At 33.5% G+C, this 13,148-nt stretch overlaps 1 pseudogene; it reads right to left on the reverse strand.

Moving 5' to 3' along the window:
- Positions 1-13,148, reverse strand: part of LOC102883177 — a 157,803-nt pseudogene that overhangs the window by 19,170 nt on the left and 125,485 nt on the right.

The raw sequence follows: 13,148 nt of genomic DNA on the forward strand, positions 1-13,148 counted from the left end.
TTATTTCCACTTTTGTTGTTGTTGTTGATTTCGTTCCTTAGATTCCACATGTATGTGAAATCATGCAATATTTGTCTTTCTCTATCTGACCCATTTCATTCAGTGTAATACCTTCTAGGTCCATCAATGCAATATCTTTTCCTATCCCCTTCCTTTTAGTCTGTGTGTGTCTTTTAATCTGAAGTGAGTCTCTTGTGGGCAGCATATATTGGGGTCTTGTTTTCTTATCCATTCAGCCACTCTCTCTTGGTTGGAGCATTTAATTCTTTTCCATTTGATGTACTTGTTGATAGGAATGTAGTTATTTCCATTCTTTATTCCTGTTTTTGATACATATTTTTTCTTCTTAAAGAAGTCCCTACAACATTTCCTATAATACTGGCTTGGTGATGATAAGTTTCTTTAGCTTATTTTTGTCTGGGAAACTATTTATCCTTCAACTCTAAATGATAGCTTTGCTGGATAAAGTATTCTTGGTCGTAGATCCTGGGTCTTTATCACATCGAATATTTTGTGCCAAGTCCTTCTGTTCCGCATAGTTTCTTTTGAGAAATCAGCTGCTAGTCTCATGGGTTCTCCTTGTAGGTAACTAACTATTTTTCTCTTGCTGCTTTTAAGATTCTCTCTTTGTATTTAACCTTTGACATTTTAATTATATGTCTTGGTGTGGGCCTCTTTGGGTTCCTGGTTTTGGGGATTCTCTAAGTTTCCTGTGGTTGTATGTCTATTTCCTTCACTAGGTTAGGAAAGTTTTCCATCATTATTTCCTCAAATATATATTCAACTTCTTGTTCTCCCTTTTCAGGTACCCCTATGACATGGATGTTGTTACCTTTAATTTTGTTCCATAGGCTCTTTAAATTATTATTATAATCTTGGTTACGTTTTTTCTTGTCATTCTGATTGGGTGTCCTTGGCTTCCTTGGTGGTTCGATACTCTTCTTCCTCCACTCTGCTGACTGGCTCCCTTTTATAATTTCCATTTTCATTTTTATGTTTTTTATCTCTTTGTTGAAGCTTTCACTGAATTTATTTACACTTTCCATAAGTTCATTGAGCATCTTTATAACCAGTGTTTTGAACTCTGCATCTGTTAGATTGCTTGACTCCGTTGTTTCTGTATCTCTGTTCTATTCTATCATATGGTTTTTGCTTCTTTGTCTTCCCATTTTTGGCTACCTTTCTGTCTTTCTATGTACTAAGCAAAGCTCCTAAGTCTTCCAGTCTTATTAGTGAATCTTTGTATGGTAGGTGTCCAGTGGCTTAGTCCTGAGGGGGCTTCAGCTGCCGGGCAAACTTAGCCCAAGCCTGTGCTTCTCCAGGGCCACTTGTTAAGATTCAGCAAGCAATCCACAGGTGCTTATAGTTGCCTCAAAAGGCCACACCAGAAATCAATGCCACCAGTGTGAGTCTAGGCACTGCTCAGCAAGGAGCACCTGACCCACTGAGGATACACCTGGATGTGGCTTGGGTGGGGCCGTGAATTGGAGGAGGTGGAGTTTTAGGGAATCCTCTGGGCGAAGCAACCTCTGTTATCCAGTTTGATGATGTCTCAGCTATGGCTGTGGCACTACATCTGCACCCTGGGAGAGGAGGAGGGCTCAGTAGAGGAACAATGGAAACTGCTGGCATTTCTGCTAGGAAAGAGCCTAGTCTCTGGCCCTCACTCCAACAACTCAGTGTCTCCCTGAAAGTTTCTGGTGCCTCCTGTGCAGCTGAACCAGCACTGGTGCTCAGAGCGAGCAGGTCTGTCACTGCGAAAGTCCACTCACAGACACAGCCCCTTCAAGAGGTGTCTGCAGCTTCCAGCTGCAACTGCTATAGCCTCTGCCCCACTCAGCCGCTTGGGACTGGGCAGCATCGCATCCTGGCCCATCCTAACTTCTGCCGTTGCAGGGTGATTTCTTAGAGTTCTCCCTAGCTGTATGTCTTGTTCATCTAGATCTTAGGCGATTTTTCTGTGCTGTTTGCTCCTCATTTCTGTCACAACTTTTATTTGGTCACCAGAGGGATGAGTAGAACCTCTATCATCTATGCCATCTTTTCCCCTAATGCTGTAGATATTTAAAAAAAAAATACAATTGGGAAAAAACAAACAAGGTCAGCATCATAGCTTCAAAGGATCCAGAAAAGAGTCAGAGTTATAAGATATTCCATTACTCTAAAATCAGCAAACTCAGAAACCATATGTCACAGTAAATACACAGTGTTAAGACAGGTGAATTGCAATAAATTATGAGCTAATAACAGAGGTTTTCTCACTGAAAATAATCACCTTTGTAATTAGGGAATACAAAGGATCTTGTAAAATATCCATTGGATATTCTCAAACTGCAGATGGGCAGAGAAAATGTGGAGGAAATAGCATTCCTTGAGCATCTATTGTTTGGCAGTCATTTTCATATATTATTATTATTGAACACTCACAATTCTAAATTTGTTGAAATGCTGGTTCCAAGAGAATTTTTAAATAAATTTCTGAGTTAGATATTATTTTAAAGTTAATTTTTACTTTCGCATCAAATACCGAAGTATGCTAAATGATTGGTAAGTTTCTAGAAAGATAACCTAAACATTGTTATAATGAAATTTCCCTATTATAAATAAATTGTGATGAGTTAAAAGAAAGTATTATGTCTCTTTTTAAAATAAAAAAATTACCCAGTTAATTGACATTCAGCACATATTTATTGTTTGCTCTGAGCTCATCACTGGCATATAAACTGACTATTCAGGACAAAATCTAGTTGTCTCAGTCAGCTCGGGCTGCTATAACAAAATACTATAGATTGAGTGTTTTAAAAAACAGACTTTTTTTTTTTTTTACCATTTTTCATTTCTGGAGGCTAAGAAGTCCAAAACCAAGATGCTGACTTACTTGATTCATGATGAAAGCTCACTTTTTCTCTTGCAGACAGCCACCTTCTTACTGTGTCTACACATGACTGGGAGTGAGATAGAGTCTGGTCTCTCTTCCTCTTTTCATAAGAGACTAATCTCATGATAGGGCCCCAGCCTCATGACCTCATCTAAACCTAATTACCTTCCATAGGCTTCATCTCCAATTATCATCACATTGAGATTAAGGCTAAAACATATCAATTTGGGGGGAGACATAAACATTTGGTCCATAACACATATCAATGTTTTCTAAAAGAATAAATAAAAATTTTTTGTGACCAATGTTATAAAGTAGAAAAATAAGGTCCATAAGGGAGAAGGACAAGGTGGATCAACTTTAGGTACAATTTTCAGGGAAGTCCACCCTAAGGATATTCTTGAAATCTAATGGGTCCTGAAGAGCCAGCCTTGCAGAGATATCTGGGCAGAGCTATACAGACAGAGGGTACTTCACTAGCTGAGGCCTTAGGAGGGAGAGATGGTGGTGTGTTTAGGGAATGAAAATAAATTTTCTGTCTAGGGCACAGAGAGGGAGGCATGAAAGAAGCTGGAGCCAGAGCCTAGATTGTGTAGAATCTCTTGGACCATGCCAAATGCAAATAGATGCAATTAATTTTGATATCAAACTTCACTCCACTTGCTTTGATAGACACTAAAAAATTTAAAGAATAAACAGAACTAAAATTTGGCCAAGGAAAAAAGAAATACAGTTTGCTAATTTATCTCTTGTTTTATTTAAAAATAGACTTTTTCTTGTTTTATTTGATAAATATGGAAAAGATTTTAATGATAGCCAAATAATGTTTGGAACAATTTTTTGGTAAGAAGCCAAATGATTGACCCTCTATGGACCTTAAGTCCCTAATTTTTAATCTGTTTTCCTTCTTACTACATTGTTCTCTTCAGAGTCAAGAGTGAAAACAAACAAAAAACTCTGCTGAAAACTGGGCCTCTAAAATCGTTGAACTTCTGGGCACACTTTCCTGCTCTCTCTGTTATAGACACTGTTGGTGTTGTTTTCTCTAATCCCTACCCAGCTACACTAGCCCAGCAGGAGGAAGGCAGAAGTAAGTGCTTGCTTGTTTTCCCACATAGGTAAGCACTGGTTTAAATCTCAGGCAAACGGCAGGCAGGGGCTTTGCTATGAGGCGTTTGGAGGTGTTCTAAGAAATTTGAAATATTATATTTCATTATGCATAAAAAGCCAAGTTGACAGTTCTTTTTCAATCCATGACCAATATATTCCTTGAAGACATACAGTTTCTGTTTAAAGTTAAGACAGGGAAACAGCTCAATAAGGTTAATTCTGGCAGAAAAGAAATTTTATCTCAGAATGAAAATATACTTGCAAAAATGTTATCATATTTTTCTATCTCCTTCATTAACTATATTTGCCTAATCGAGGGGGGTACTTTCTTCTGAAAATTTAAATAGCCATTATATCTGAAGAGAAGATATGACTTTCAAATGCAGTATTCTGTTTGCACACAATATAATTTTTCTGCAAGTTTAATAAAGGCCTGTTTTGGACCAATAAGCATGATAGATATGTATGACTTCCGCAATGAAAACATTCTATGAAGAATTACATCTTAAGGCAGACTTAAGGTAAATTAGAGTATGGGAAGTTTGTGGGGAATTTGAAAAATAATTGAATTGGTATAATTTGAGATTTAATCAGAACAGATTAATGTTTTCAGTAGGAAGGGTTAAAGTAGTGCTTGAAGACCTACCTGTTCCTTAAGTCTCTGGCATACAGTTACTTTATTTGTAAGAGAAAGGAAAAGTTTTGAAATTTTTATCTCCTCAATGCAAAAAAATAAATAAATAAAAATAAAGGAATAAATGCCATTTAATTTAAAATATTTAAAGAGCTTGACTCCAGTAAGTTAATTATTAATTTTTAATCACTCTCTTTCCTGCAAGGTGGAAAAATAATTTGCAACAAATTCCTTAAACACAATATTCTTTAAACCAATAATGCACAGAGGGATAGATGTTGTTTATTTCTTCTAAGACTCAGAAATGCGACAGCTTGAAGACTCTGTGTTTAAACAATCACTGGCTAGTCAGTTTTAAGTATATTTAATTCCAGTGTTCTGCTACAAGTGAAATGGTAAACATAGTCAGTTCATGTCTATTAAGCAACTACTGTGTGCATGCATATTGTTTGATACTAGTATATGAGATGACTATGATGTCACACTTGCTTCGTGGAGATTTTAGTCTTATTTAAAATAAAAATGCTTAAAGTTTTAACTAAGCAATTATCACACATTTTAGAAATCAGGTTTCTTGTAATAGTGAATTATCCTGTTGTATGCTATATTTCTTACTTTTTTACAACTTTAAGTATAATCGAAACATAAACTGTATATAATGTATCAAATTTGATAAGTTTTGATATGTTCATATACTGTGAAACTATCACTGCGATCAGGATAATGAACACATTCTCCATTCCCCAAAGTCTCTCCTTTCCCTTTGTGATTCCTCTTTCTTGCTAATTCTTTCCCACCCCCATCCCCAGGCAACTACTAATATTTTTGTCACTATATTCTACTTTGTACTTCCTAGAATCTTATACAAGTTTAGTGTCCATTCTTTTTGTACAGGTTCTTTTATTCAATATAATTATTTTAAGAGTCCATTTTGTTGTATGCATCACTAATTCATTTTGGTTTATTGCTCTGTAGTATTCTAGTACATGAATATACTACAATTTGTTCATCCATTCATCTGAGGATGGACATTCGTGTTGTTTCCAGCAGAACAGGAGTTTTTAATTTATTGAAGTCCAGCTTATCAATTATTTTTTTCATAAGTTATGCCTCTGGTATTGTATATAAAAAATTATCACCATACTCAAAATCATCTAAGATTTTCTCTTATGTAATCTAGGAGTTTTATAGTTTTGCGTTTTACAGTTAAGCCTACAATCTGGTCTATATCTAGATCTTTTTTTTTTTTTGCATGTTAATGTCTTGTTCCAGAAACATTTGCTGAAAAAACTGTTTTTGCTCCGTTATATTCCTTTGCTCCTTTGCCAAAGATCAGGTGATTATATTTATTGCGGTTTATTTCTGAGCTCTTTATTCTGTTTTATTGATTTATTTGTCTCTTTTTTAATTAATACTACACTGTCTTGATTATTGTAGCATTATAGCAAGTTTAATGTCAGGTAGTGGTGTTAGTTCCCCAAATTTATACTCAGTTTTTTTATAGATGCTTTTTATCAAGGTGAGAATCATTCTTTTTATTCATAGTTTACTAAGAGTTGTTTGTTTGTTTTTTGCTTATTTTTTAAAGAAGAAATAGATGTTGCATTTTATCAGATGTTTTTTTTCACATTTATTGAGATGATTATATGGTTTTTCTTTTACATTCTATTAGTATGGTAAATTACACTGGTTGATTTTAAAATATTAAGCCAGCCTTACAGTCTTAGAATAAACCCTATTTGGTCATGATATATTATACTTTTTATGTATTTTTTGGATTTAATTTGATAAAATTTGGTAAGAATTTTGGTATCAATTTTTATGAGTTATTGGACTATAGTTCCCACCCCCCTTCAATGTATTTGTCTGATTTTAGTATTACAAAATAATTCCTTTTCTTTCTTCCTGATAGGAACACAGAAATTTTTCTCTGATATTAACCATGAGAATCTACTGGTCAAACTCCTTTAGGAAAACTCAATGAAAGTATATTTTACATTATTAAGTGCTGGATGTTTTTGTATTCTAAAACTACTCTTGAGCTTTGTTCTGGGATATAGTTAATTTACTCGGCTATAATTTGATTCCTGTTGAGTCTTGCTTTGGAGCTTAGTTAGGTGGGATGTGTAGCATTAATCTAGGGCTTATACGCTACACAAGTAAGACAACTTTTCTGAGAAGTCTGCTTAATGTAACTTGAATTCTGAGGTTTTCCATTCAGCTGGTAGAAACAGAAACTATTTTCAGACCTCTGGAAATTATTCCCTCTGGTTTTTCCTGGCTCTAGGTAATTTTCTTACACACATTAGCAGGTGAAGTCACTAGGGGGGACCTCCATACATGTCTGAAGTTCTCTATGTAGCTACTGTGGCCTTTTCGGTCTTCCAGATCTATCTGCTCAACTCAAGGAGACTGCCAAACTCTGACTGGTTTCCCTTTTCCTCACCATGTTATGCAAATATTTTTAAGAATTATTGTTTTTAGTTTCCTGACATATAATATCTTGAGAACTATTGTTTCACATTCCCTGTCCCACCTTTTTTTCCCCCTAGTTTTAAGTGAGAGGGTTTATTCTTGTTACTCAGCTTTGGCTAGAAAAAAAAAATCCACTCATTCCTAAATTTTACTTTTAAGAGTTATCTTGATTGGGTGGTTATGATTTATGTGTATATAGATTTATGTAACTCAGTGGCATTAAAAATATAAATTACACAAATTTAAAGTAAGATAATTTAAGAATTTTAATGAACTCTTTCTTTATGTTTTAATTTCACATACTACAAATAACCACCCCCTCAAAAAAGAACCAACAAACTTTTAGGAATTTTAATTTTCAGAACTAGATAAGCCAGATAGATTGTAAAGTGTGTTTATGCTATTGATACATTCAGTACCATCTTTTGTTAACTTAGTTGAAGTAGGTTGGGTTTGAATTTTGCAAAGTATTCAGTAATGAGTCCTTTATGTGAAATGCTATCTTCTTGTTCATATGTTTATCTCTTGAAAGGAAGGCATTACTATTTTTATTTTTCACATTGTTTAAAAGGCGAAGTTCACAGAGCTTTTAACATATGCTTAACTGTCTAACAGAGAATCAGAGCAAGTAATGAGAATAAAGTATTTCAGATTTTAGGGATTAAATACTTTCACTCTTCTACATTTATCAAGTGGTTGCTCTAACTTCTTTAGTAAATTAGTGAATTAACAATGTAAATGTTTTTGAAAGAGTTAAAAAGGTCATATTATTTATAGTGGCTCTGTATTTTATTACATGAGGCTATATATTATTATTTGTATTAGTGCTTATTAACCCCCTCTAAAGGGGAAGGACCCCCACCTTACTTCCCAAAAGGGATCAGTCTGTTTCTCTTTAATTCTAATTGTTGCTTTCCTTAGAAGTAGGACTGACCTGACTAATGGCATTTGAAAAATAGAGTTTGAGCCTGAGTTGCACTGCCTTTTCTTGGTTCTTTTCCTCTCACTTTTCCTTTCTATCTCTCACTTTTGCCCTGGTTTGTCTCTTGTTCCTGTGGGATCTCTGGGATAGAGCACTATTCAGGACCTTTCAGGCCTGCCAAACTTTCACCAATCCTCTTCCATCTGCCTCCTCTCTCGAAGGCTCTTTGCATTTGGTGCATTGAGAAGAAGGCCAGAATCCTCTGGCGACTGACTGTAAGGCTTCAGCTGGAACTCTTGGGGAATTTTGTTTGGTTTCAGTTCTTAGCCACATATTCCTTCCAGCTTTACTAGTAATATATCAGATATTTTAAAGTTTAAGTCTTAAAGGTGAAAGGGACATGGTAGATCTACTTTACAAACCCACAAGATATCTTCAAATCATATACTTCCTATGACTAAGAAGGAAGTTTCTGGATTTAAGATCAAGATGATGGAAAAAGTAAATGCTGTGCTGGTCTCCTCCCAGGACCACATCAAAATTACAACTAAATTACAGAATAACCATCATTAAGAATCGCCTGAAATCTAGCCAAACAGTCATATGTGGAATCTAAAAAACAAATTAAATGAACTAACAGAACAGACACAAACTCATAGATTCAGAGAACATTTTGATGGTTGCCAGTTGGGAGGAAAGTTGGAGGACGGTAAAAAATAAAGGGATTAAGATGTGCAAATTGCCAGTGATAAAAGCAGTCATAAGGATATGAAGTATAGCATAGGGAATATAGTTAATAGTACTGTAGTAGCTGTGTATGGTGTCAGATGCGTGCTAAACTTATTAGGGTGGTTACTTCATAAGTTATATAAATGTCTAATCACTATGTTGTATACCTAAAACTAATGTAATATTGTATACTAACTATGATCTTTTGGATCATTTTTTTCTCTATTGATTCCTATAAAAACAATGTAAATTTAATCTAAAAGAGGGAAAAAATAACTCAGAAACTGCCTTTTTGACAAAAGATTTGAAGTGGCTTATAGGGAATACATAAAATAGAAATATGAAAATATATGTTTGAATAGCCACCAAAGTGAGATGAAACTCAAAATATAAATTTATAGTCTTTCTGGACTATGAAGTTGCATAATGTGGGCAAGAAATTTCATTTTGAGACTCCTAGCAGACAAAATTTAAAACTATCTAACAGAAGAAATATTTGAAAAATCATTAAATATTTTTATATCTTTAAATGATCACTTTTTTTTAACTTAAAATAAGTAGATGAAATCAAGATGGAAAAATGATAGATTTAATTACATATGATTTCAATTCTTTAAAATCTCAAAATAATAAAAATACAATGTCTTTAAAGGAAATAACAGGTTTGCATAAATATTTCTAAAAAATGACAATGTGTGATATTTTTTGATTTGCAAAAGCTGCTTAAGAATTCAAAAAGATTGTCCTTAGTAAGTCTGTTAAGTCTTATCCTGTCAAATATTTCAGATGTTTGACAGAATAGACTCACAAACCTACTAAGTGACCCACTTAATTTTTGCCGGTCCCCCTCTGCATTCTGGAACTTTGTCCTAGCATTATTTTAACTAAGTTCTACTTTATACAGAAATACAGAAATCACAGGTTGTTTGTTTGACTTCCAGAAATTTTTTTGTTGCTCAGATATCCCACTTGCAGCCACAAATAATTGAACAGTTAATGTAAACCAATGAAGGAAGACTAGGTTCCAATTAATCTGGCATCACTCTTAAAAGGAGAAAATGGTCAGTAAGAATTTTCTTATTCAAGGTGTTAGAATAACTGTTAGAATAAAAATACAGTTTGTCTTCAATCTCAAGTCCTCTAAGAGTGCCTTCTTTAGCAATTTATGATCTTCATTACTATAATTAAAATGACTAAGAACCTTTTAAAAGCTACATATAATTGAAAAGGTTTTGAAGTCTCAACCTCTTAGGTAAACATAAAACAATGCAGCAGCATTGCTATATGTTATAATTGTTGCAAAACCTAATGTTCAAAAAGGGACCAATGAGAAATAAGTACTTTTATCATTAACATATATTTAAATTCTTTGCATTCAAGATAAATTTGCTTAAGACTACCCCTCCCCACTCACTGCTCCTTAGAAACACTAGTGCAGTAAGCTGCTGAGACCCTCTAACTTGTTGGCGTTTGTAGTGTAGGGCATTAGACCCAACGACACCATGTTCTGTCATTTAAACAAATACTTTAGCCTTATTAAAAACCAATGGTATCTAGGCAAAATGATTTTATATTATGAAAAAATTTCTTATGGCGTTGAAATGATTTTTGATTGCTTTCAGCTGTTTGTTCTATAATCCAAAAGCAGAGAATTGTTAACACCTTCAGGAAAAACAGCTCCACAGCAACTCGTTTTACACCAAAACGATTAACTGAACTTACTTAGGCATAATATTTAATAAAAAAAGAGCCTCCTTTGGGAAAATCAATTTTTTATGTGTCTGCAAATGCACAGCATAAAATTGCTATAATTTGTGTATGTGTGTGTTTTAGAAACAACTTTATAAAAAACTCTGAAAAAACAACATTACTTTTACATGGTATATGCCAAATTGTTGACTATTAGAAAAATGATGTCAATTTCTTTCTATTCTTTATATGAAAATTCATCTTCTTCTCACCAATGATTTATCAGATTCTGATAAAACAAAAGTGAATTTTGTTTGAAAGTTCTTCCTTTTTGAAGTATCTCAAATGAATTTCTCTATGGAGACATGTATTTCAAGTTTCATTTTCTGTGATTTAAGGGCAATTCTATCTGAAAAATGACTTAAAAATAAATTGAAATAAAGGACCATTACAGATTGTGATAAAATTTACTGTTACTCTTTCAGAATATTATCTTGCTTGAGCATTAAATTTTAAAATATAACATTTTGCCCCAGTTTTATGGTGTTCATTTTCTCTGACATACATAAAAATGTCTACCGCTATGTTGTACAGAAATTTCAATTTATGCATTTTTACAGTATTATACTTTAGATTAATACAATTGAAATAACTTTGAATTTTCTAAAAGTCCTAAAATCCATAATTCCTGAGGAAAAAATTAGACCAAAAAAAGACGAAATTAGAGTATTTTTAGTATCAGCGATGAGATAATGTGCATAAATAAGAAGATATGAAAAATGTGTTTGTCATTATTGATTTTAAAACTGAATTTGAGTAGACTAGAAAGGAAGGTTTTATTAGGATCCTTTTTTTGCAATAAATGTAATGGCTCATAAAATTTTGGAAATGCTATTTCAGGACACGTTAACATAAATATTTGTAAAAGTCTTGCCATAAAGTAAAAACAAACATTTCTCAGAGGAAATTTATTTGTCATAGGTAAGAGCATTCTAAAATAAACTGTTTTAAAGTAAATATAAAATATAAAATGTTTCGTGCCCTGCTGCTTTGTATTCAAATATGAATCTGAGTGCCCTGAAATTGTTGAGACTTACCAACTCTAACAGATTTACCAACTGCAGCAGTCAAAAGTCTCTCATTTAGACATGCATTCTTTTAACCGTAGTAAAATCTGCATCATGAGCTCTGAAAGAAACCATATACATAATAAAATATACCTACCCCATTTTATCATTAAATATGTCTAAGTCTATTGAGGTCAAATGATATGTTCATAAAAGCCAAGATATAGTTGTAAACAGCTAAAAAAATAATTATGTCTCAATTGGTTCCTCTGCTTTTTCTGATTTTGTATTGAACTGGATTATGACATTCATCTCTGGAATACCATTCCTGAGTTCAAATTCCAGCTTGGCTGCTTATATATTACGTGACCTTAAAGAAGTTACTTAACCATTCTTTGCCTAGTTTTCTTACCCATAGAATGGGGGATATAGTAGTACTTGCTTCATAGGATTGTTAGGAAGGTTAAATTGATTTAAACTGTTTTGAATAATGCTTAGAATGAAAATAGTATCTTAAGCTGGATGTTTGTTTTTAACCTCCAGTAATATATGACAGCTCACATATATACGGAAATAGTTCAAGTATTATAACAAGTAATAGAGCTCAGGTTTGCCTCTCAATGGTAGAGTATTATGGACTTAGTACCAAGTGTGCATTCTACGTATAGTAGGTGTTTTAGAAGCAAACTATACATTCAAAATATAGATATTATCAATGATAATGGATAGCCAAGAAGAAGTATTTAGATGGATGCCTGCAGTATCAAAATTCACAAACTTGATGTCTTCATTTAAGAAAAAATACGATTTTCGAATGAGTATATTGAGAAAGGGTTTATACTCAGAATATCTATTTGTCTTCATATTACTAAAGAGTCAGTCTGACAGCTTTTATGCCAAAGTGATCATTTGCTTTGTCCCCTTATACAATATATTCAAGTTTCTCATGAGTTAATCCCACAATGAACTCTTTGCTATTTTGCAGTTAAAGTAAACAGTTTTATCCTTAAGCAGCACTTAAAATATTTTTGTAAAGATTCTGTATATTGTGTATTATTTCAGTCATCCATTCAGTAAACTTTTTATTTGGCAAAATAGTTATAATTATTCTCTTTTATCTACCTTAGGCTTACCATAATTTTGATCACTTAGCTTCTTTCTTACTTGCTTATATTTGCCCATGCCTTCTACTAAAGATCACTAAGGACACACATGTAGTTGATCAAGTAGGGTTTATTGCTCTGAGAACTAGAGAGTGCACACCATGGGGTCCTGAGTAGCACCTCAGTAAGTAACAGTTTGCTAGAGAGTGCTTATTGTAGAATTTGGTCCTATGGTAGGTGATTTGGGGGAGAGTTTAAAGAAGTTAATTTTGCTTTGAATCAAATGCAATCAGGAAGTATGGATAATTTCATGATTTGGTGTTTTAATAGATCTTATCTAGAAGGAGGGAATACCAGAGTGAGGCTAAAACTGCAATTCATGTAGTAGCAGTTACTCATGTGAGCCAGGATGGGGGAATGTTGGGTTATTTTGTGGACTGCACAATGTTCATATTCAGATATGTATAGAGATTGTTTTTTTGTTTTTGTTTTTGTTTTTGTTTTTGTTTTTAATACTGATCCATCACGACCACAGATTGGC

The sequence above is a fragment of the Pteropus alecto genome, unplaced genomic scaffold, assembly GCF_000325575.1.
Source record: "Pteropus alecto unplaced genomic scaffold, ASM32557v1 scaffold57, whole genome shotgun sequence".
Classification (NCBI taxonomy): Eukaryota; Metazoa; Chordata; class Mammalia; order Chiroptera; family Pteropodidae; genus Pteropus; species Pteropus alecto.